Source organism: Symphalangus syndactylus, chromosome 5, assembly GCF_028878055.3.
Source record: "Symphalangus syndactylus isolate Jambi chromosome 5, NHGRI_mSymSyn1-v2.1_pri, whole genome shotgun sequence".
NCBI lineage: Eukaryota > Metazoa > Chordata > Mammalia > Primates > Hylobatidae > Symphalangus > Symphalangus syndactylus.
This window is the reverse complement of record NC_072427.2, coordinates 80,738,383-80,763,518: the sequence shown is the minus strand read 5'-3', so window position 1 is coordinate 80,763,518 and position 25,136 is coordinate 80,738,383. Positions and strand designations below refer to the sequence as shown.

The 25,136-nt window shown below is 40.8% G+C and overlaps 1 protein-coding gene and 1 pseudogene across 4 annotated transcripts in view; one reads left to right on the top strand and one right to left on the bottom strand.

Annotated features, from left to right (window-relative positions):
• Nucleotides 1-25,136, top strand: part of FGD4 (FYVE, RhoGEF and PH domain containing 4) — a 261,542-nt gene that overhangs the window by 69,479 nt on the left and 166,927 nt on the right. The gene's annotated exons all lie outside the window — the stretch shown is intronic.
• LOC129483638 (uncharacterized) lies at nt 22,170-22,262 on the bottom strand (annotated as a pseudogene).

Here is a 25,136-nt window from a genome sequence, read left to right as displayed (position 1 = left end):
GTTTTCTTTGTGAATACTTAAAAAGCAAAAGGAATTATTGTGATTGCTGTAGTAGTAGCATAACAATAGAAAAAGTGATCATTTCAGTGGACGAGTGCACTTTCAGTTTGCAGACCACTAGTCTCCATCCAGCCTTCTCAGCTGTTGTGTAAAACCCTGCAAGCATTACTGTCATTAACAGCTGAGGATATCTTTTTCTAGCTGATGTTTTTGCTAAAATAATATGTCAAGTGTTTATTTAAAGATAACTTCAATAAAATCTTAGCAAATATCATAGCTCTCCTATAGTTATTACTAAAAGCTATCTCAAATTGCTTGAAATTCAGGAGACACATTGTGCCCATTTTTTCACTGTAATAGTGTATACTTTTGCTGTGTGATTAGAATGTACCCATGTGACTATTGCCATAATTTGTGGCTTCAGGGGAACAGAGACTAGGCATGTATTGTAAGGGGACAGTGGATAAACAGTTATCCTTTAGTCAATCTATTTTTCTTTACTTCTTTCTGTTTTCATAGCACCTGGCTCACATGAGACTACTGTAGTAAAAGGATACTGCCCCTTGGTCGTTGGAATTGCCAGCTTTGGGAGAATTTATTCTGCTCAAAACTCAAAGATAGGTTCAGAAGGCAAAGTAACTCGTGGGAGGATTTATCCGTAATCTTATTAATGAGATTGATGCTGCCAAATATTATCATTAATTTAATTTTGGATCTGTTTTGATCAAAATGTTATAAAGTTCAGGTCATGCCCTCATGCCCTAGAATGTACTTAATCTAGAAATATTTGACCAAAGTAGTCAAAAGCTATACTGAAAGAATTGATAAATGTTTAGAAAAATTAGAGCTACTGTATATTTCTAAATAATTCCAGTAGATCCTCTTCCACAAAAAGATGCAGTCCTTTTTAAAGGAACAAATAACCTGCCGTTTTCTTGTTTGAGTGGTCTGAGACTTCCGTCTCCCCTTTTGTATTTGAGACATAAAAGTCTTCAGTCAGCTAATGAGCTGGGCTTCTTTTCCTTTTTCTGTAAATGCTTATTTGAATGTGCATTGTTTCTGCGTTGACAGGATGATATTTGGGACGAAATGAAAATGGGAGAACGGGAATTGGTGTATCCTGTTCTAAGCTCTGTAATGAGCAGGAGTGGACTTGATGAAGGGATTGAATTATTTGAAAACCTCTAGATTTTAAAAAGCAGAATAAGGCTTCCATTCTCAATTTTTTATTTATTTCTACATTATGTCATTAGAAAGTTTCTTATAAGCAAATATATAATTTCTACCAAGAAAAACAGTAAAGTTTTAAGTATTCCATTTTAACATTGTTTATAATTTTTTTTTAACTAGAAATCAGAGGTACATATGTGAGACATTTTATATTTTAGCCGAAGCGTGCCTTCGCTTGTTTTTGTCCATTAACTTAGTTCAGGACTTGAAATAATAATGCCTAAAGATGTCACGATCTTAAGACGAGGAACTGTAGTAACTAGATTTTTCTTACTAATTACCACTGTGTTTATTTTGGAACTAGCCTATCTTATGCATGCCACAAGTATATGTCACAAATACACTGCAGTGTGCAAGGAAAATTTTAATGTCTAATTGCTAGGGTCTTTTGCAAGAAAAGACAGTTTGTGCTTGGTTTATTAAATTAGTATGGAATAATATGTACTGTTAACAGTGTTTATTGAGCTTCTGAGATGTCTTCAGTAGACTCAATACAAGGATTGCTTTTTGTGGGTATGTGTTTTATGTGTAAATATGTAAGTAAATGTTTACTGGACTCTTACTAAAACGATCAGTTTATCAGGTACTATTAAAAATATTACATGGTTATTTGTGCCTGGAACAGTATGTAACATATAAAAATAGAATGCAAATTGCAGTGGAAACCAGAAACAGAGTCCCTAGGGCCGAAAGGGACCTTGGAGAGTGTCTGGTGCCTTGATCTTCTAGCTCTGCTCTAAGGAGCTTGGGTGTGGAGTTCTGCTACTGAAATTAAATAATTAATAATTAATGGCAGGATTGTTTTCTTTTAATTAGATAATATAATTTCCTCATTTATGATTTTTCACCTTTTTTTTTTTTTAATTTTCATTATTTTCTACCATTTCTCTGCTTGGGAGTACGAACCTGAATTTAAAGTGGAGTAACAGGTACAAATGAATACAGATTAAGAGGGAAAACTCAAACAGCCAAATTTTTTTGTAGCCTTGTATGCTGGTAGCTGTGATTTTTTCTTTGTTTTTCTTTTTTTTTTTTCCCCATTTGAGACAGGGTCTCATTCTGTTGCCTAGACTGAAGTTCAGTACTATGATCATTGCTCACTGCAATCTTGACCTCTCTGGGCTCAGGTGATCTTCTCACCTCAGCCTCCTGAGTAGTTGGGACCACAGGTGTACGCCACCATGCTCATTTTTGTGTTTTTTTTTGTAGAGACAGGATTTTGCCATGTTGTCCAGGCTGCTTTTGAACTGGGCTGAAGTGATCCTCCTGCCTTGGCCTCCCAAATTGCTGAGATTACAGGCCTGAGCCAACGTGCCTGGCCTGATTTTTTGTATATATAATATGGTTGAATTTTGCCTTCATAAGATATCCCCTGAGTGTGATAGAACTGAACTTAGCTGGTAAATCAATATTTTATTTTCTCCCACTGAAACGTGTTATGCAAAGAGCATCGTTTGTTAATTTCAAGTGCTCCATCGCCCATAACAATTATTGGAACTAGTGATTTGGTCTGGTAATCTCTCTTACCAGTTAGGCCCAGGGAGACTGACTTTCTTAAGGTTACTTGACAAATTAATGATAGGGTCCAGGTTGTATTCTGTGACTTATAACTTTACATTCATTGTTCTAGATTTAACAGCAGTACTTCACAGGTACAACTGAATTTGGAGGGGGTTTTTGTTTAGGAAGCATTCACCCATTCTGTAGGGATGCAATCTTCATTTTTACCAAAGAGGAAACAGGCTCATAGAGTTTAAAGGATTTGCCTAAAGTTTTCCTAAAGTTTCTCCACTAGTTAGAAAAGAAGCCAGGTCTTTTCATTGGAATTATCAATCCTTTCCTCATGTAGCTTTTCATTGGCAGGAGGAAAATTATCAACAGGAGTGATGATACCTTCAGAAATCTCTTGAGTCAACTTATTAGAATTAATAATTTTCAAGTATTTAGACAGCAGGAAGAGTTGGGCCAGCAAAGATTATTAATTTGGTTGGCAAATTGTGTTTATTTGGGATGTTTCACACTGCCTTTTTTTTTTTTTTTTTTTTTGAGACAGAGTCTCTTGCTCTGTCACCCAGGCTGGAGTCCACTGGTACACTCTCTGCTCACTGCAACCTCCACCTCCCAGGTTCAAGCGATTCTCATGCCTCAGCCTCCCAACTAGCTGGGGTTACAGGTGTGTGCCACCACGCCTGGCTAATTTTTGTATTTTTAGTAGAGATGGGGTCTCGCCATGTTGGCCAGGCTGGTCTCTTAACTCCTGGCCTCAAGCGATCCACCACTTTGACCTCCCAAAGCGCTGGGATTATAGGCACGAGCTACTTCACCTGGCCAGACACTGCTATTTATAAGGATCATAAAATGTAAGTTTAAGGCACTCAAAGATGCTTCTGCATTTGGATTTATCTCCTTCAAAAATAAAGATTTGATTCTTTTGTGCTATTCCTGAAATAAAAATACAAATAAAATAAAAACTTAAAAAAGATTTGAAAAAGAAATGTATTTAAAAATCTAAAAGTGTTTACAAGTAGATTTTTTTTTTTTTTTTTTAATTTCAAGACAGGGCCTCACTCTGTTGTCCAGTCTGGAGTGCATGGCATGATGACAGCTCACTGCAGCCTCCATTTCCTGGGCTCAAGCAATCCTCTGGCCTCAGCCTCCTCAGTAGCTAGGACTACAGGCACATGGCACCGCAGCTGGCTGATTTTTTTTTGTTTTTTGTTTTTGGAGAGATGTGGTCTCATGTTGCCCAGGCTGGTCTCTAACTTGCTGACTCAAGTGATCCCCCCACCTCAGCCTCCCGAAGTGTTGGGATTACAGGCATGAGCCACCATGCTTAGCCTACTTGACGATTATTATTTAGGGAGACTAGGCCTTTACAGTCGCAAATAAAATCAGAAGTATCACAGAGATTCTTTGAAGTGTGAATGTACATCCACTGTTACTATGTATGAACTTTGCCTGACATTTTATTATGCCTAGAGATATTAACGAGTATTGTGAAGCCAATATTTAAAACTACTTTTCATTTTATCTTTGTGTCATCTTATTAAAAGTGCTGTTTTTGGCCAGACATGGTGGCTCACACCTGTAATCCTAGGACTTTGAGAAGCCGAGGCGGGAGGTTTGCTTGAGCCCAGGAGTTCGAGACTAGCCTGGGCAACACAGTGAGACTTTGGCTTTACTAATAAAAATAAAATAATTAGCCACTGGTGGTGGTGCGTGCCTGTAGTGCCAGCTACTTGGGAGGCTGATGCTTGAGTCTGGAAGATACAAGGCTGCAGTGAGCTGTGATCGTACCACTGCACTCCAGCCTGGGCGACAGTGAGACCTAGTCTCAAAAAAAAAAAAAAAAAAAAAGAAAGAAAAGAAAAAGCTATTTTTTGAGTATTTTATAATATAATAGTAGAGTAGTACACGTATAGAATTTATAAGTGGACATATCCTGGAGTGGAGAGTCAAAAAGTCAATGGATTGCATGATGAAAACTTGAGACACCTTAGAGAAAGATGCTGGAAAACTAAGGCAAAGAAAGACTGGTCATTTGAGGATTGGTTTAGATTCTAGTAGGTACCAGTGATTATGTGATTTCTTTTGCATATGTTATGTGACATGATGTTAACAATAATCTTCTGAAATAAATATTGCCATTTTATAGTCAGCAAGACTGAGGCTCAAAGTGTAATAACCTACCCATGAGCACAATCACTGTATTGCAGATTCTGTATTTCAGCCTCAGTCTTCTGCCTAAACTCTTTCTACATACTGTTTCTATTGGATTAACTGGGCATTTGAAAGTGCCATTAGCTGAGATAAAGAATACAAGTAACTGATATTCTCCAGATTACTAGTTGAATTTTTATAAGGATGTATTTGTACTAACCCTACTTGAGACATCTAATACATATATGATGTGTGCTAGTTGTATCTGTGGTCCATAACTTATTCATCATGTTGAAAGTTGATACTGATTCTTCTAAGTTTGTGTTTGATAACAGAATATTCAGTTATGACAAAATATTTTTCCTTTGGGAAAATATCATATTTTAAATTAAGATGATGCACAAAAAACCGTAATAACTATTTAAGCAATTAAAAGTGGTATAAATACAAAATTCTCTAATTTTTATTTTTTACCCTCTTCAGATGAGAATTTTCATGGTCCTATATGACTCACGATATCACCAAGCTCTAGTAACAAAAGTGTTGATTGAAATGATTTCTTCAATTTTGGGAGCTCACACGTTGTAGAAAAATGCCACAATGCTTAAGAGGCTTTTACCTGAAGAGATTAGTAGTAACATTTCCATTTATTCATCTGTTTTTCTACTTCTTTTGACATGTTTTTGCCAGGTAGTTTATTTAATGTGAATTTAGCAGAAGTGGAATTTGAATCCACGTATTTGCACAGAGCACCGAAAGGTCCCGTAAAGCAAACAGAAGAAAGCTTCCAGGGAGAATTTCAAGAATGTTACGCATTTTTAAAATATAAGTCTCTGCTGTGCTCTGTTCCCACAGTTTATGCCCTTTGCCTTGTGACTATTATCCTTTCTTTTCATCTTTGCATCAGTTTTTTTGTTTGTTTTTGTTTTTGAGATGGAGTCTTGCTCTGTCGCCAAGTCTGGAGTGCAGTGGCGGGATCTCGGTTTACTGCTACCTCTGCCTCCCGGGTTCAAGCAATTCTCCTGTCGCAGCCTCCTGAGTAGCTGGGATTACAGGCGCCCGCCACCACGCCAGACTAATTTTTATGTTTTTAGTAAAGACAGGCTTTCATTATCTTGGCCATGCTGGTCTTGAACTTCTGACCTCGTGATCCACCCGCCTCAGCCTCCCACAGTGCCGGGATTACAGGCATGAGCCACCATGCCTGGCCTTTGTAACAGTTTTAACTGTGACCTTTTAAGTTATGGATTTAGTTTGGTTTCTGCATAATATCAGGTGGTTTATAGCAAGTAAACACTGTGTATCTGTAATTGGAAAGTTGGTGGGAAGATTACTTTTCCATTCTTGATGTGGCAGCCTTAAGTGCCATCACAGCTTGTTCTGTGGTTTGCCTTTTTTTTTGGTGGGTGTCAGATACAATGATGCATGCAAAACTTTTAACCCAATGTCCAGTGCAGAGGTAAGTGCTGAATACTTATTTGCTATTATTCCTTTATCTCCTGTATTTGACTAGCTCCCTTTTCTGGTTCAAGGCAATTAGCTTCTATTATCATTCATTTGTATATTCTCTCCAGGGTTCACTCATCTTTTACATTATTGCCATTTAGACCCTGCATTTGTTTCTGTCTATTTCTTTATCGGTGAGGAAGCCACTATATACTTTTATTTAAAACTAAACTTAAATTTTGTCCAAATAGAATTGCAAATATTTCTATATATAGACAAAACACTGGAGGCAATTTATGTGTGCAAAAATGCTTGGGACCCTACTTAACTGCTCTCTTGCCTGATTGCTGCAAGAAAGTAGAAGCAGGGTGACAATAGAGGGAATGCAACCAACACTAGCCAGGTGCAGGGCTCGGCTGTTTAGTATACATTATGGAATGTGTTATTCCCAGTTTAGGTTGGAGGAAACTGGGCTTCAGAGAATTTAACAGTCTCTCCAAGGTTGTACCACTAGTAACTGACACAGTAGGGATTCCAAGCAAGATTTCTGATTCTGGCACCGTTGCTCACATAGTAGGTAATTTAGGACAGTGACTTTCAGTTTTTTTTGTTTTTTTTTTTTGAGAAGGAGTCTTGCTCTGTCACCCAGGCTGGAGTGCAGTGGTGTGACCTCGGCTCACTGCAACCTCCACCTCCCTGGTTCAAGCAATTCCCCTTCCTCAGCCTCCCAAGTAGCTGGGATTACAGGTGCATGCCACCAGGCCTGGCTAATTGTTTTTGTATTTTTAGTATAGACAGGGTTTCATCATGTTGGCCAGACCGGCCTCAAACTCCTGACCTCAGGCAATCTGCCCGCCTCAGCCTCCCAAAGTGCTAGGATTATAGGCGCGAGCCACCGCGCCCAGCCAACTTTCAAATTTTTTAATCACAGCCCAGTATAACACTGTGTGTATGTGTGTGAGTGTGCTTGTATGTGTGTTTGAAATAAAACTTTTTCATATGCTTATACACTCTGATTTTTTTTTTTTATCAGAACCACTAATGAGATGAGACCACAGTTTGTAAAACCTCATGCCTTAGAGAAAAACATAAGACATTTTCTTTTTAGGTTTATTTTTCTGTCTTAAGACCTTCCTGTCTAGCAATATCCAAGGGCCAGATTCAAAGTGAGAAGGTTATATACCTCTTGAAATATGTAAGGTTGGATAATTAGACCTTGATGCTTAAAATAGTGCTTTCAGGGCAGTGAAATTTTCAACAGCTCACCCCACATTTACTTGTGCCATTGCTGTAATATAAAAGCAGTGAGAACAGCAAGAAAATGCAATGTAAGTACTGTACCTCATGGCAAATATTCTTGCTAAAACTTCTACTCACCCTGTATTTCTTTTTTGGGGGATTTTAACCTAATTTCTTGCCATTTTTAGATGAGTGGGCTTGTTTTAACTCACATCACTTAGAGAATACACTTGAGACAACTTTAGAAATTCAAGTGGGAGCTCTTGAATGAAAACTGCTGCCTCAGATGCTGACTGAACTGGGCAACCAGTGTTGAACAGGTGCCCTCTTGTTCATAGCTTGGTGTGTATGATCTCACTTGCCTCCTCATAGGTAGCTCTGAGACAAGATGGAATTTTCTTCTTTATTCAAAACAATAACATTACCGAAAAACAAGCAAACAAAATCCAAGAGCTGAGATAGCTTGTTCTAAGTCACATGTGACTAGTAGAAAAGATTAAGACTTCAACCCAGATGTGGATTTCATATTGAAGATCTTAAAACAAAAACCCCTTCACTATGTAATTGAGAATCTCAAGAGTCACCTTTGTTGTGGATTAAAATACCAACTTTTGGGGCAACAGATTAGGTTAGAGTATAATGCAATAACGTATCATTCCGTTTTCATTGTTTAAAGGTAAATAACTTATTCTTCTTGACTTTGAGCTTCAGATATCTAAAATGCCTTCATTTGGAGAAACATTGATACAGTCCCTACAAATATATATTTTTTAACTCTGTGCAGTGAACCTGGAAGCCTGGGTAAATGTCCCTGTTTTATGATGTGTCTTCACTGTTTTTGTTCTGAAAGCCTGTGAAATAGGGGGAGCAGGTGATGCCATTGTTGGCAACACTGAGGTTGCCCCGAGAAACTTAGGCTCCAAGTTTCTTTTAACTTTTGTGTGTGAATTGAAATGAGAACTCAGGCTTTCTGACCACTGCCCACTTCTTTGCAGAAGCATTAGTCCATGTGGGCAGAAAATGAAATGTTGTGGTTAAAGACAAGAGATAAAAAATGGCAAAGGAAAATTTATTTGCTATTTATTTGCTACTTGGATTTAGAATGTAGCCTTGTGAAGACTTTTTCAGTGTTGTATAAAGTGATCCCATGAAGAAAGAATTTAGTAAAATTCTATATTTAGAAGACACTGATTTCACGTAGCCACTAAGTAGACAACTCAGTAGGTAGAAATATTCTTTAAAATTCTGATTTCCTTTAGGCCCCAAGTTTCTTTTAACTTTTGCTAAGCACTTATTTGCATGTGTCCCAGTGAAACATGTTATGTATGTAAATACTGGATTAGTCATGTTTTTGTTTTTTTGTTTGTTTTGTTTTGTTTTGTTTTGTTTTGAGACAGAATCTCACTCTGTCACCAAGGCTGGTGTGCACTGGTGCGATCTCGGCTCACTCCAACCTCCCTCTTCCTGGGTCAAGCAATTCTCCTGCCTCAGCCTCCCAAGTAGCTGGGACTACAGGCACGCACCAATTTGCTTGGCTAATTTTTTCTATTTTAGTAGAAACGGGGTTTCACCGTGTTGCCCAGGCTGGTCTTGAACTCCTGAGCTCCGGCAATCCGCCCACCTCAGCCTCCCAAAGTGCTAGGATTATAGGCGTGAGCCACTGTGCCCGGCCTAGTCATGTTTTATAAGTGTTTTTGGCCCCAACCACCTAAAGTTTGATTCCACAAGGGATTAAAGAAAAAGGACAAATGCACATAGGGTATTTATATTATATGCTCATTGAAAGGCTGATTGAATAATATAGAAGAATAAGAATGGATAAAATTTATTGAGAGCTTCTATGTGCCAGGTAGTATTCAAGATGTTTTATGCATTTTATCTCAGAAAATCTTGTCTGAAGCTATTAATTACTCCAATTTTTATAGATGAAGAAACCAAAGCACAAAGAATACAAGTTAAAATTAAGGGTCATAGTTTCATAAATGATAGAGCAAGTGTAATGTGACTTACATCCTGTGCTTTTAATAACTATGTTATGCTGGTCCCTTATAATAGACATTAAACTAAGAGTTACTAGAAAATGGGTCCTAATCATAATTTTATCATTAAAGTTCGAGCTTGTACAAGTGACTTAATCTCTTTTTTTGTCTCGTCATCCTAAATTGTGCTATTCTACCTACAACTCCAGTTTGTGATTAAATTGTGATGTAATACGGATTAAAGCCAGAGAAGAGTAGTGGCTATAGGCTAGGATACATTATGGAAATTAGAGGAACAGGAGGAGTAAAAAACAATAGAAAGTGTTAAAAAATGCAGTTGACTTTTGAACAGCTTGGGGGTTGGGGCAGTGACCCCTGTTGAGCTGAAAATTCACATATAAGTTTTGACTTCCCCAAAATTTAATTTACTAATAGCCTACTATTGACCAGAAGCCTTGATAACATAAATAGTTGATTAATACATATTTTGTATGTTTTATATATATACTGTTTTCTTCCTTGTCTTAAGAAATTGCCAAAGCCCCCCCAGCCCTCACCTTCAGCAGCCACCACCCTCATCAGTCAGTAGCCATTAACATCAAAGAAAGAGGCTGGGTGCAGTGGCTCACACCTGTAATCCCAGCACTTTGGGAGGCTGAGGCGGGCGGATCACAAGGTCAAGAGATGGAGACCATCCCGGCCAGCATGGTAAAACCCCGTCTTTACTGAAAATACAAAAACTAGCTGGGTGTGGTGGCGCACACCTGTAGTCCCAGCTACTCGGGAGGCTGAGGCAGGAGAATCGCTTGAACCCGGGAGGCAGAGGTTGCAGTGAGCTGAGATCACACCACTGCACTCCAGCCTGGCGACGACAGAGCAAGACTCCGTCTAAAAAGAAAAAAAGAAATCAAAGAAAGAACCTCCACTAGCAGAAAGATTATTACTTACTGAAGACTTAGATGATCATTAGTATCTTTTAGCAACAAAGTATGTGTGTGTGTATTTGTGTGTTTGTTTTTTGAGACAGGATTTTGCTCTGTCACCCAAACTGTAATGCAGTGGTGCAGTCACCGGTCACTGCAACGTTAGCTGCCTGGTCTCAAGTGATCCTTCTGCCTCAGCCTCTCAAGTAGCTGGGGCCACAGTCATACGCCACCATGCCTGGCTACTTTTAAAATTTTTGTAGTGATGGTGTCTTGCTACGTTGTTCAGGCTGGTGTTGAACTCCTGGCCTCAAGCAATCCTCCCACCTCGGCCTCCCAAAGTGTTGGGATTATAGGCATGAGCTACTGTATCCAGCCTAAAATATATTGTAATTAAGGATGTCCATTGTTTTTTAAAACATAATGGTATTGCACATGTGCCAAACTACAGCATATTGTAAACATAACTTTAAATTTTATATGTACTAGGAAATGAAGAAAGTTTGCGACTAGCTTTGAGATATTCGCTTTGTTCTGGTGGTCTGGAACTGAACCTGCAACATCTCTGAGTGTGCCTGTATATATCCATATAAAACATTGTATTGTAAGGAATTGACTCATGAAATTATGGAAGCTGACAAATCCAAATCTGCAGTGGGGTTGGCAGGCTCGAGACCCAGGAGAGCCAGTGGTGCTAAACAAGTCCGAAGGCCATTTGCTGGGGAATCTGCCCTTGCTTGGGAGGCTGCTCTCTGTTCTGTTCAGGCCTTTAACTGACTGGATGAGGACCACTCACGTTGTGGAGGGCAGTCTGCTTTGCTTAAAGCTCACTGATTTAATGTTATCCAAAATACCTTCCAACTTGACGTATAAAATTAGCAATCATGGCCGGGCGCAGTGGCTCACGGCTGAAATTCTAGCACTTTGGGAGGCTGAGGTGGGTGGATCGCTTGAGGCCAGGAGTTCAAAACCAGCCTGGCCAATATGGCGTAACCCTGTCTCTACTAAAAATACAAAAATCAGCCGGGCGTGGTGGCGCATGCTTGTAATCCCGGATACTCGGGAGGCTGAAACAGGAACATTGCTTGAAGCTGGGAGTGGGAGGTTGCAGTGAGCCAAGATGGCATCACTGCACTCCAGCCTGGGCAACAGAGCAAGAGTCTGTCTCAAAAAAAAAAAAAAAAAAAAAAATTAGCAATCACAGCCCCTATGGAATATGGTACAGGCAAGGCCTTTTTAGAGGGCGTCAGCCCTCACCACCCTAATCCCAGAGCTTCTCTCCAAGCCCAGCATTTTTAGCTACATTTTTATTGCACATGTATTTTATTAGGTAGAAATATATTTTATTAGGTAGAAATCCTAAAACCTATTTGAACCAAATAAAAATAGGCAAGAAAGCATCCTATCGTGAAACAGTTACAAATGCAAAGAATTTAGGAGAGTGCTGAGTTAAGAGCATGTGGGTAGAGTTTATTATAATGTGTGGATTGTCACCTGTCATGAAGATTACAGTTTGGTAAAAGAAAAAGAAACCCTTTTTTCATTTTGAGCCTGGAATGTATGTTACTGTACACGGTGCAATAGGGGCCTTATTAGATCTATAGGAAAATTCTGTCTTCATTCTAAGGCAGAGTGGCTTGTGGGACCTTAGGAACCTCAGCGCTACTACCCAACCATTGGACGAGTCTTACCTCTTTTGGATGCTGCTAACTCTTCAGAAGAATTCCTTGTGGTGGTATATAACTTGCTGGTTGAAGAATAAATACAGTGTAATTAAAGTCTATATAGCAGCTACTGTTTAACCATATTGTCTCATATAAACCTTGAAAGGAGCTAATAAATTGGAGGGCATAGTTATATTACCACTCTCACAGAAACAGCAACCACAATTTGAAGTCTTCTAGTCAGTGTAGGACAGTGTTTTGTACATAGGTGTTTAATATAAATATTTGATTTAAAACCAATCTTGTTATTTTTGTAATTGTTTTCTTTTTTCTCTTCCACTGGTCTTCTTTAATTTTAACTTTTGGCCGGGCTTGGTGGCTCATGCCTATAATCCCAGCACTTTGGGAGGCCAAGGTGGGCAGATCACCTGAGGTCAGGAGTTTGAGACCAGCCTGGCCAACATGGTGAAACCCTGTCTCTACTAAAAATACAAAAATAAGCCGAGAGTTGTGGTGGGTGCCTGTAATCCCAACTACTCAGGAGGCTGAGGCAGGAGAATTGCTTGAACCCAGGAGGTGGAGGTTGCAGTGAGTCGAGATCACGCCATTGCACTCCAGGCTGGGCAACAGAGCGAGACTCCATCTCAAAAAAAATTTTTTTTTAAATTTTTATTTAATTACAATTTTTTTTCTAAGTTGGGTTCTTGCCCTGTCACCCAGGCTGGAGTGCAGTAGCACCCTCTTGGACTCAAGCAATCCTCCCACCTCAGCCTTCCGAGTAGCTGGGAACTACAGGTGTGCCTCACTATGCCCAGCCACTGCTTACCTCTAATTTTATCCTCAATCATTGTCTACTAGATGATAAATGCTGTATATTTTTTTTTAAGAAAAAGTAATAGAATTTAGATCTGTCCCTTGAGGAACTTTTGACAGATTAATTTATCTTAATATTAGAGTGGAAATAAGTACTTAATACAAAATACCATCTTAACACCTTTTTAAGTAGAATACTGGCTGGCTGGGCACGGTGGTTCATGCCTGTAATCTCAGCACTTTGGGAGGCCAAGACCTGAGCCAGCCTTTGGGACCAGCATCTCTAAATAAACCTAATTAGCTGGGCGTGGTGGCATGCGCCTGTAGTCTTAGATACTCCTGAGGCTACTTACTTGAGTCCAGGAGTTGGAAGCTGCAGTGAGCTACAATCGTGCCATGGCACTCCACCTGGGTGGCAGAGTGAGACCCTGTCTCAAAATAAAAATGAAGTAGGGTACTTTTTTTATAGCTTAGATTTTTTTTTTAATTCTAGAGAGGAAACCATTCTGTAGTGTAACTTGCAAAAGAGTTGGTGTTTTTCTTTCTCAGTGATCTCTTACAGCAAATGTTCATTAATTAAAAATAGCTGACCGACACAGGAAACAGCTCATGTAGCAGCTTATGATGCTGTTCTAAAAATAGACTTGAGCTCTCGAGTGCTAGAGAAGCATGAATATTGAAAACATTGCGAACAAATTCAGGTAAAAGTATGATGTGTTCTAAGAAGGATCCATGTGCCTTTACGTTAATATTTTTCTGATTATAAAAGTCATGTGCTTACTGTTAAAAAGATATTATAGGGCTGGGCGCAGTGGCTTATGCCTGTAAACCCAGCACTTTGGGAGGCTGAGGCAGGCAGATGGCTTGAGTCCAGGAGGTTGAGGCTGCAGTGAGCTGTGATCGCACAACTGCACTGCAGCCTGAGCAGTGGAATGAGACCCTGTCAAAGGAAAAAAAGATATTGTAACCATGTATTTTGTAGAAAGTGAAATTCTCACCCAAGTTATAGCATTTATTTATTCTGGTGGTTTCCTTTTTTGAGACGGAGTCTCACTCTGTCACCCAGGCTGGAGTGCAATGGCACGATCTCGGCTCACTGCAACCTCCGCCCTCAAGTTCAAGAGATTCTCCTGCCTCAGCCTCCCGAGTAGCTGGCATTACAGGCACCTGCCACCACACCTAGTTAATTTTTGTATTTTTAGTAGAGACAGAGTTTCACCATGTTGGCCAGGCTGGTCTTGAACACCTGACCTCAGATGATCCACCCTCATCAGCCTCCCAAAATGCTGGGATTATAGGAATGAGCCATTGCGCCTGGCCTATTCTAGTAGTTTCTATCAGATTTTAAAAATACATATACAAACAGTATATACTTATTCTTTTTTTTTTTTTTTTTTTTTTTTTTTTTTTTTTTTTTGAGACGGAGTCTCGCTCTGTCGCCCAGGCTGGAGTACAGTGGCGCAATCTCGGCTCACTGCAAGCTCCGCCTCCCGGGTTCACGCCATTCTCCTGCCTCAGCCTCTCCGAGTAGCTGGGACTACAGGCGCCCGCCACCACGCCCGGCTAATTTTTTTGTATTTTTAGTAGAGACGGGGTTTCACCGTGGTCTCGATCTCCTGACCTTGTGATCCGCCCGCCTCGGCCTCCCAAAGTGCTGGGATTACAAGCGTGAGCCACCGCGCCCGGCCTATACTTATTCTTTAAATGGAATTATACTGTTTATTCAACTTGTTTTTTTATTTATATATATTAGAAATTTTCCACAGAAATCTTTTAAAATTCTCTAATTTGTTATCTTTTTATTATTTATTTATTTATTTAGTGAGACGGAGTCTTGCTCTGTCGCCCAGGCTGGAGTGCATTGGTGCAATCTCGGCTCACTGCAACCTCTGCCTCCTGGGTTCAAGGAATTCTCCTGCCTCAGCCTCCCAAGTAGCTGGGACTACAGGTGTGCGCCACCATGCCTGGCTAATTTTTTTGTATTTTTAGTAGAGACGGGGTTTCACCATGTTAGCCAGGCTGGTCTCAAACTCCTGACCTCAGGCAGTCTACCCGCCTCAGCCTCCCAAAGTGCTGGGATTACAGGCATGAGCCACCGTGTCCGGCCATTTGCTATCTTTTTAAAGACAACATAGTATTTCACTCTATACCTAGACTACAGTTGGTTTAAACCAATTTTCTTTTTCTTTTTTTTTTTGAGACGGAGTTTCGCTCTTGTTGCCCAGACTGGAGTACAATGGCATAATCTCGACTCACCGCAACCTCTGCCTCCCAGGTTCAAGCAATTCTCCTGCCTCAGCCTCCCGAGTAGCTGGGATTACAGGCATGCGGCACCACGGACAGCTAATTTTGTATTTTTAGTAGAGATGGAGTTTCTCCATGTTGGTCAGGCTGGTCTCGAACTCCCAACTTCAGATGATCCGCCCACCTCGGCCTCCCAAAGTGCTGGGATTATAGGCGTGAGCCACTGCGCCTGGCCTAACCAATTTTCTATTAATAGACTTGTGGGTTGATAATATTTTATTTAAAAACTTTTTTTTCTTGAAAGTCACCATTTTTAGAGCAGATACACTTGTCATTGAACAAATATGTAGTAATTTAATAGTATAATATATTCACATTTTAGTATGTGTCTGGCAGTTTTCTAAGAATTATCCTGTGCGAATTAGAATAATTTGACAACCTTATGAGGGAGTTGCTATACCTCTTCCAGAGTTTCAGAAAACCTCCAAGTTCCATATACGCCATCTTGACCCTCCCTAAGATGGACCAAAAAACAGGGTGATTGGATCAGACATGTGAGGGCTCCTAAATCCAAAGGAGCAGGAAGAAGGAAGCAGCTGCTTCGGTACAAAAAAGCAGAGCTCACAAGTTTTTGCTGGAGGTATTGATGCCAAAGTATTCGCTAGTTGCCATGACAGGTTTCAGAAGAACTGCTTTCTTAATCCTTCTGACTGCTTCGAAGGTTTCTTTTTTCTTTTTCTTTTTCTTTTCTTTTTTTAAGATGGAGTCTTGCTCTGTTGCCTAGGCTGGAGTGCAGTGGCATCATCCTGGCTCACGGCTCCCGGGTTGAAGCGATTCTTCTGCCTCAGCCTCCCTAGTAGCTGGGAGCACAGGTGCACACCACCACACCTGGCTAATTTTTGTATTTTTGGTAGAGAGAGGGTTTTACCATGTTGGCCACACTGGTCTCGAACTCCTGACCTCAGGTAATCCGGCCTCCTCAGCCTCCCAAAGTGCTGGGATTACAGGCGTGAGCCACGTGCCCGGCCTGCTTTGAAGGTTTCCTTGGCTCTTCCCACCAATTGTTTGGTGCCTGTGTAGTCCTTGCCGACTTCCACATTCTCTTGTGAATTTACTTGATACACAGGGCCTTGCCTTAGATTGGGCTGTATTCTGGTCTGTCATCAAGAAATGTCAGCTAATGCTGACATGTCCCATCCTTGGGTGTTCTTCCCTGATGGCCTCCATAGTTGTTTGTTGTTTTCTGCTGAAAATGGAAACTTTAAATATTTGTTATTAATTGCTTAGACCCTGTGATGGTTAATTTTAGATGTTTCTGTTTCTCTGTCTTTCCATTCTTCTCCTGTCCTTGGACATCAGAACCCCAGGCTCTTGGCCTTTGGACTAATTAGGGGCCTGCCAACCTTCCCCCAACCCCCACACCAAGCTCTCAGGTGTTTGGCCTCAGACTGAGAATTACATCATTGCCTTCCTTGGTTCTGAGGCTTTTGGGCTTCAACTGAGGCCTCCAGCTTGCAGATGGCCAGTTGTGGGACTTCTAAACCTCCATAATCACATGAGCCAGTTTCCCTAATGAATTCCCTCTCATCCATCCGTATCTCTCTTTATCTGATCTATATCCTATTCGTTATGTGTCTCTGGAGAACCCTGACTAATATGTACTCTAGAAAAGCCTCCTGAGACTTAGAAGCTATGTTTCCTTTGTTTAAATGTTGTTGAATTGATCATAGGTATAACGCATTAGATTTTTCAGAAGAAAGAAAAGGTTTATTCCACGTTAATCTCTTCAGAAGCCTACCCAAAGGGGATCTCTGTTTTGGCTATTTATTACAGTGTAATAAACCAGTCTAAAGCTTAGTAGCTTCAACTAGTGATTTATTACGTCTCATGATTCAGTGGGCTGACCAAGCTGTTCTTCTGGTTCATGTGGTGTTGGCTAGGTGCTGGAATGGCTGTGTTCCTCTGAGACTTGGATGGGTGCTCAGCTGGGGCCCGGTGGCTGCTCGGGTCACTTGTGGAGTGGTATCTGGATTCCAATAGGGAGGCAGTGGATGCTACCCACACAGTTAAGGACTAGGCCCAGAACCGGCACAGCATCATTTCTGCCGTGTGTTAATGGTCAAGGCAGTAATAGGCCCAGCCTACATCAGTGTGGGAAGTGACTAAACAAAGATGTATGGTTCATTGGGGATGATCACCAAAATAACCACTGACCAGAGTGTCCTCTCTGGCCCTTCACACATGCACAATAGAGCAGCCCATGCAAGTCTCACTCACTCCATACTACATCAGCTTGACAGGTCTGGGACCTCATCCTCTAAATCAGGTCCAGGTGCAGGTGAGGCTCCTTGGGTGCAGCTCATCTCAAACTGAAGACCTATGAACTAAAAGCACTTCCCACTTTCCACCCCAACATATAATGGTAAGGCAGGGACAGGAAAATTGCATCAGATATTCCTCTTCAAAAAGATATTAGGGGCTGCAGGTTGGGCGCGGTGGCTCACAACTGTAATCCCAGCAATTTGGGAGGCCGAGGTGGGCAGATCACAAGGTCAGGAGATCGAGATCATCATGGCTAACATGGTGAAACCCCGTCTCTACTAAAAAATACAAAAAATTAGCCGGGGATGGTGGCGGGCGCCTGTAGTCCCAGCTACTCAGGAGGCTGAGGCAGGAGAATGGCGTGAACCCGGGAGGCGGAGCTTGCAGTGAGCCAAGATCGCACCACCGCACTCCAGCCTGGGTGACAGTGCGAGACTCTGTCTCAAAAAAAAAAAAAAGGTATTAGGGGCTATGGAGAAATCAGAGCCCTGACACACTGCTGGTAGAAATGTAAAATGGTACAGTTGCCTTGGAAAACAGTCTGGGTAGTTCTTTGAAGGTTAAACACAGAGTTGCCATATGACCCAGCAATTCTGTACTTAGGCATATACTCAAAAGCAATGAAACCGTATTTCCACGGAAAACCTTGTACATTAATGTTTATAGTTGCAATATAATAGCCAAAAGGTGGAAACAACTCAAATGTCCAGCTGATGAATGGATAAATAAAAAATGATATGCCCGTATACTGGAATTTTTTTGGCCGTACAAAAGAATAAAGTGTTCCTACCTACAACATGGATGAATCTTAAAAATGTACTAAGTGAAAGAATCCAGTCACAAAAGAGCACATATTATATGCTTCCATGTATATGAAATGTCCCAAACAGCTAAGTCTGTAGACAGAAAGATGAGCATTACTTAGGCTAGGAGGGCTGGAATGGGGGAAGGTGATAGCTAAAAGGTATAAGGTTCTTTTTGGGCTGGGAGAGGTGGCTCATGCCTGTAATCCCAGCACTTTGGGAGGCTAGGGTGGGTGGATTGCTTGAATCCAGGAGTTTGGGAATAGCCTGGACAACATGGTGAAACCCCGTTTCTACGAAAAATACAAAGATTTGCCAGGCGTGGTGTCATGTGCCTGTAGTCCCAGCTACTTGGAGGCTGAGGCAGGAGGATTACTTGAGCCCAGGAGGTTGAGGCTGCAGTGAGCCGTGATTGCACCACTGTACTCCAGCCTGGGTGACAACGCCAGACCCTATCTCCAAATTAAAAACAAATTTATTTTTGGTGTGATGAAAAGGTCTAAAATTGATGGTGGGTGTATGTATCTGTGAATATAGTAAAAACATTGCCATTGTAAACTTATTTAAACAGAAAAAAGCAGCAGATGTGACTGGGAGGCACATGGCCGTCACTGGTGCATATTAGTTCTGACATTTAGCTCCATCTATATCCTTGTTGAGGAACTAGTTTACCACCTGGGTGCCTCTCTGTGGCCCTCATCTCCATCCCCAGGCTCTTGGCTGTCTTCTGATTCTTTCTTTTCCACGAGAAATGGCCCGTGTTTTTTGGCGTTTTCCTGTCTGAATAAGGGCGCTAGTATTTTTCATTTTTAACTGGCTCTAGTAGTCCAAGCTGATGGTGTTTCCACTGGTATATTTCTCTGAAATGTCTTTTGGGTTTTACCATAGATCTCTTAGGGGTTCACAACATTAGATAAAAAATACTCCCACAAATCATTTTAAGATAGGGCTTTCTTTACCTTGGACTGCCTTTGTATCAGACTGTCATGTGAAAATAACCTTTTGTTGTCAAAAGCTCAACTGTCTGGTTTAGTTGGTACTCAAAGCACCCACTTAAGATTCTTTAAATTTACAAGAAAAAAAACAACCCCATCAAAAAGTGGGTGAAGAATATGAACAGACACTTCTCAAAACAAGACATTTATGCAGCCAAGAAACACATGAAAAAATGCTCATCATCACTGGCCATCAGAGAAATGCAAATCAAAACCACAATGAGATACCATCTCACACCAGTTAGAATGGCCATCATTAAAAAGTCAGGAAACAACAGGTGCTGGAGAGGATGTGGAGAAATAGGGACACTTTTACACTGTTGGTGGGACTGTAAACTAGTTCAACCATTGTGGAAGTCAGTGTAGTGATTCCTCAGGGATCTAGAACTAGAAATACCATTTGACCCAGCCATCCCATTACTGGGTATATACCCAAAGGACTATAAATCATGCTGCTATAAAGACACATGCACACGTATGTTTATTGTGGCACTATTCACAATAGCAAAGAGTTGGAACCAACCCAAATGTCCAACAATGATAGACTGGATTAAGAAAATGTGGCACATATACACCATGGAATACTATGCAGCCATAAAAAATGATGAGTTCATGTCCTTTGTAGGGACATGGATGAAACTGGAAAACATCATTCTCAGCAAACTATCGCAAGGACAAAAAACCAAACACCGCATGTTCTCGCTCATAGGTGGGAATTGAACAATGACAACACATGGACACAGGAAGGGGAACATCACACTCCAGGGACTGTTGTGGGGTGGGGGGATGGGGGAGGGACAGCATTAGGAGATACACCTAATGCTAAATGACGAGTTAATGGGTGCAGCACACCAACATGGCACATGGATACATATGTAACAAACCTGCACGTTGTGCACATGAACCCTAAAACTTAAAGCATAATAATAATAAAATTTAAAAAATTTAAAAAAGATTCTTTAAAGCCTTTTGGTCTAGCTGTGTGATTCCAAAAGCATGGATGTCTGTACCAGCAGCATTTCTAGCACCTGGGAACTTACAGTTGAAGTCTCCATCCCAGACTTGCTAGATGAAAAACTGTGATGATCCAGCCCAGCAATCTAGGTTTTAATAAAATCTCCAGCTGAGTCTGATGCATATGAAGTTTTAGAACCACTGGTCTAAGAGAAAGTCCATGAGCAACCACCTAACATCTTCATAAAGTCTCAAAAAAGGATTTTCCACCACATCCTAGAGGCTCTGCTTTACTGGTAGCACTGGGTTTGATCTTTGCCCTAAGGCCATTTCTTATTTTGAGTGGTTTTAAGCTTAGCTACTGAAAAGAGGAATTGTTTTATTTTTTAACCCATGAAGTCCAACTTCATATTTCCTCTGAATTCTGCTTAAAAAAGAACCAAACAGTTCCTTTTTAAATTCATCTCACTACTCCTGTATTTTACTGTAGGCAGCTAAAAACAAGCCAGTTGGCACTTTCGACATTCTTCTTGGAATTCTCCTTAGCTGGGTCCATGAGTTCATTAGGTACCCTTTCTGTCCTCCATATTACTGATGGAAATGGGTCTGCTGCTTCTGCTTAGGTCTCCATTTCTTCAGCAACCAGTAACGTTTCTATACTGTTTTTCAAATCTTTACTAACAGTCTTCTACCTGTTGTCTACCACCTGGACCCAAACTGTACGTATTTTGAGTTTTTATTACAGCAGAGCCTCATTTCTGATACCAAATTTTGTTTTGGTTATCTATCGTTGCATCATTAATAATTTCAAAATTTAATGGCTTAAAAGCAAGTATTTTCTTGTGCATGGTCTTGCAATTTGGCCAGAGTTTGGTAGGAATGGCGCATCCCTGATCTGTGTGCTGTCAGTTTGGGTGGCTCGATTAGATTTATTTCCAAGATACCTTAATTATATGACTGTCAGGTTGGTCCTACCACCTGAGGTTTTAGTTGGAATTGTCAACTGGGGCCTTAATTCTCCTCCACGCAGCCCTTTCTGATGCATGTTGCTGCTTGAACCTTCTCACAACGTGGCAGCTAGACTCCAAAAAGCAGGAAGCAGAAGTTGCCATGCCTCTAGCTAGGTGCAGGGTTATGTGCTTGTAATACCAGCTACTCAGGAGGCTGAAGTGGGTGGATCACTTGAGGCCAGCCCGGCTAACAGTGAGAACCTGTTTCTAATTAAAAAAACGTAAAAGAAGGTGCCTGGCCTCTTAAAGATTAAGCTGGCCTACAGTGGAATTTCTGGTCTTTTCTGCTGGACAAAGCAATCATATACCTAGCTGAGATTCAAGGAGGTGGAGAAATAGACCCCATCTCTTAGTGGGGGTAGTGGCAGAAGTTGTGGCTGTCATTAATCCACTGTAATCTGTCAGCTGTTTTTCTTTAACAGTACTGAAAAGACACTCTTGGCTTAAGGTTATGAGTTGGTGAAAAGTAATTTTTTACTACTTGAAAAACGAAGATCTGGCCAGGTGTGTGGCTCACGCCTGTAATTCCAGCACTTTGGGAGGCCAAGGCAGGCAGATCACCAGAGGTCAGGAGTTCAGGACCATCCTGGCCAACATGGCGAAACCCTTTCTCTACTAAAAGTACAAAAATTAGCCGGGCGTGGTGGTGGGTGCCTGTAATCCCAGCTACTCAGGAGGCTGAGACAGGAGAATCGCTTGAACCCAGAAGGCAGAAGTTGTAGTGAGCTGAGATCATGCACTGCACTCCGGCCTAGGTGACTAGACTGAGACTCCATCTCAAAAAAAAAAAAAAAAAAAAAAAAAAACCTTGAAGATCTGGAAGGAGGTAGCAAGAAAACTTTTCCATATAAAGAACCTCTCTTGATATCAGTTTGTTGAAATTTTATTTTAATATGGAACAGTTCACGAATTTGCACGTCATCATTGTATTCTTCTCTGTGTCATTCCAATTTTAGTATATGTGCTGCCACAGTAAGCACCATTGGAAGAAATTTTAAATGGTATATTTCACAGATGGACAGAAGTCATTTTAAGTTCCTTGCCAACAGAGTAACACTCTCCAGCACCATTGGTTGTGTCAAAGTTTATGTGCGACAGGGAAGTGTGAATGCATTTATACATCTTACTGGATCTTACCAGCGAACTGTGTATTTTTTTAAAATAAAGCTTGCTTTATACACTACTAAGTGTAGAGAAGGAGTCCCCTTCCACACACTCCCCTCCTCAAAATAGCAACCAGATGCTCTTTAAGAGTTGTGAACAATGAAAGGCATAGTCTGGATGCATTGTAGAAATGATTTTGGTAAGCCAAAGAGGGAATAATGGGATGGCAGAAGCCCAGGGCTTTCTATCTCTTGGAACTTTTGTGGTACAGCTGTTTGTAGATTGGTGGGAGACAAAACAGATGGCAGCAGAGGTTGCCTCTGCCTTTGCTCATTCACTTGAGTCATCTATTAGGTTTGCTCAGACAGGATAGTAAATGGCTTCCGGAATTTGTTAAGCACTTAGGCTAGTAAATTTCTCCATATCTAATTTGGAGTTCTGTTTAGACAAAAAATGCCAAATTAATGCCCTGTGACAACAGTGATTCAACAGAGTTTATATCTGTCTTTCATAGAATCTGATTAGTATTAAGTCTTTGACCTTTATTTTCTTTTTTATTGTATTGTTGTACTTTTGATTTAATGCTTTTGTTTCTGTTTATGCATTTTCTTGATAGCATCAGTAAGTTGTTGGTAAGTATTGAAATAACTTAAATATTTTTCTTCACTGTGATTGTGTTTTTTCATGAGACAGAGTCTCACTCTGTCTACCAGGCTGAAGTGCAGTGCCACGGTCTCGGCTTTCACTGCAGCCTCCGTCTCCCAGATTAAAGCAATTGTCATGCCTCATCGTCCTGAGTAGCTGAAACTACAGGTGTATGCCACCACACCCGGCTAATGTTTTGTATTTTTTGTACAGATGGGGTTTCACCATATTGGCCAAGCTGGTCTTGAACTCCTGACCTCAGGTGATCTGCCCACTTTGGCCTCGCAAAGTGCTGGGTTTGTAGATGTGAGCCATTGTGCCTGGCTTCTTGTTAAGTATTGAAATAACTTGAATATTTTTTCTTCAATATGATTGTGAAAAGGTTTGGGATAGCACAAGCTTCCCTTAGTTGCTTGTAGTTTTACTCTGCCACACCTGAGTAGTTTGCAAGTGTGACTGACTTTGTGCTTCCTCCTTTTTCTCTCTTCTTTGTTCTTCCATTTATGTTTTAGTCTTCCATCCTTCTCATACCTTACCAAGTCTGGCTGAGTAACATGTTTAGGAATGATCTTATGGGTAGTGTGGTTGAGGCATGATCACAGTTATGATCCATGGCATATGAATCTGCATGAGGAATCCTTCCATCTCCTTCTTGATATTCTCCATGTGTCAAACTTCCATGGCACAATACCGTTACCAACCGTTTCAGCAACGATGCCCACACTCTTGGTTTCTAGAGATTATTTCCTCCTGTATCTGCCCAAATTATGACTCTGTTTGCTTTGGGATATGCTAGATACTTATTAATCCATCAGGAAATTATTGTATGTGAACTAGTAAAATGTTAACTAGGAGACACAGAGGTGAACAGGAAATGTTCCCTGTAATTGACTCCTTGGTCTTCAGTCTTCACAATTTTTCACAGTCAGATTTGAAAGCTGAATGTAGTTTTCTGAAGGCTTGGAGTATATACTTGTGCTGTTTGAGGAGGTCTCTGAGTTTTTTTGGTGCTCTTGCCTCACAGCTATACTTCAGTCATATTTAATAGGACCTTCATTTCCTATTAAATATGACTAAAGTATAGTCATATGACTAAAGTTTTGTAAAACTTGCTGTGTTCTATTTTATTTTTAATAGAGACGGGGGTCTCGCTGTGTTGCCCAGGCAGGTCACAAACTTCTGGCCTTAAGCAGTCCTCCTACCTCAGCCTCCCATGAATTCTTACTATTTTAAACTCCTATTGTTAAGAATGTATTCTTGGATATAATTTTTAAATTATCCTTTGTTTCCCCTGGGTAGGTACATAACTTTCTGATTATATTCCTTAATTAGCCTAGCAGTGAGAGGTCTGTATTTTCACAGACCTCTCACTGCTAGGCTAATTGAATTTAATCCTCTAAAGATTTTTTCATACATTTCACTTTTTCCTATAGTTTTAGTAAATTGTCCAAATAGTTATATTCGTTTACTATTTAACAGAATTTATTTTTTCCACTTGACCTTCTCTGCAGAAATCTAAGCAGAAAAATTTATAAAGCATTATTCTTTTTTCTTTTCTTTTTTTTTTTTTGAGACTGGGTCTCACTCTGTCACCCTGGCTGGAGTTCAGTGGCGCAATCTCGGCTCACTGCAACCTCCACGTCTCAAGTTCAAGTGATTCTCCTGCCTCAGCCTCCCAAGTAACTGGGTCCACACATGCGTGCTTCCACATCCAGCTAATTTTTTGTATTTTCTTATAGAGACAGGGTCCTGCCATGTTGCTCAGTGTGGTCTCGAACTCCCGGGCTCAAGTGATCTGCCTCCCTCAGCCTTCCAAAGTGCTGAGATTACAGGCATGAACCACTATGCCCTGCCTGTAAAGTCTATTTTTCAGCATATTCTGCTTATTTGCCCCAAATAGATATATTTGTTTGTGGGTTTTTTTTGTTTTGTTTTTTTTTTGAGACTGAGTCTCGTTCTGTCGCCCAGAGCTGGAGTGCCGTGGTGTGATCTCGGCTCACTGCAAGCTCCGCCTCCCAGGTTCACACCATTCTCCTGCCTCAGCCTCCCAAGTAGCTGGGATTACAGGTGCATGCCACCACGCCCGGCTAATTTTTTTGTATTTT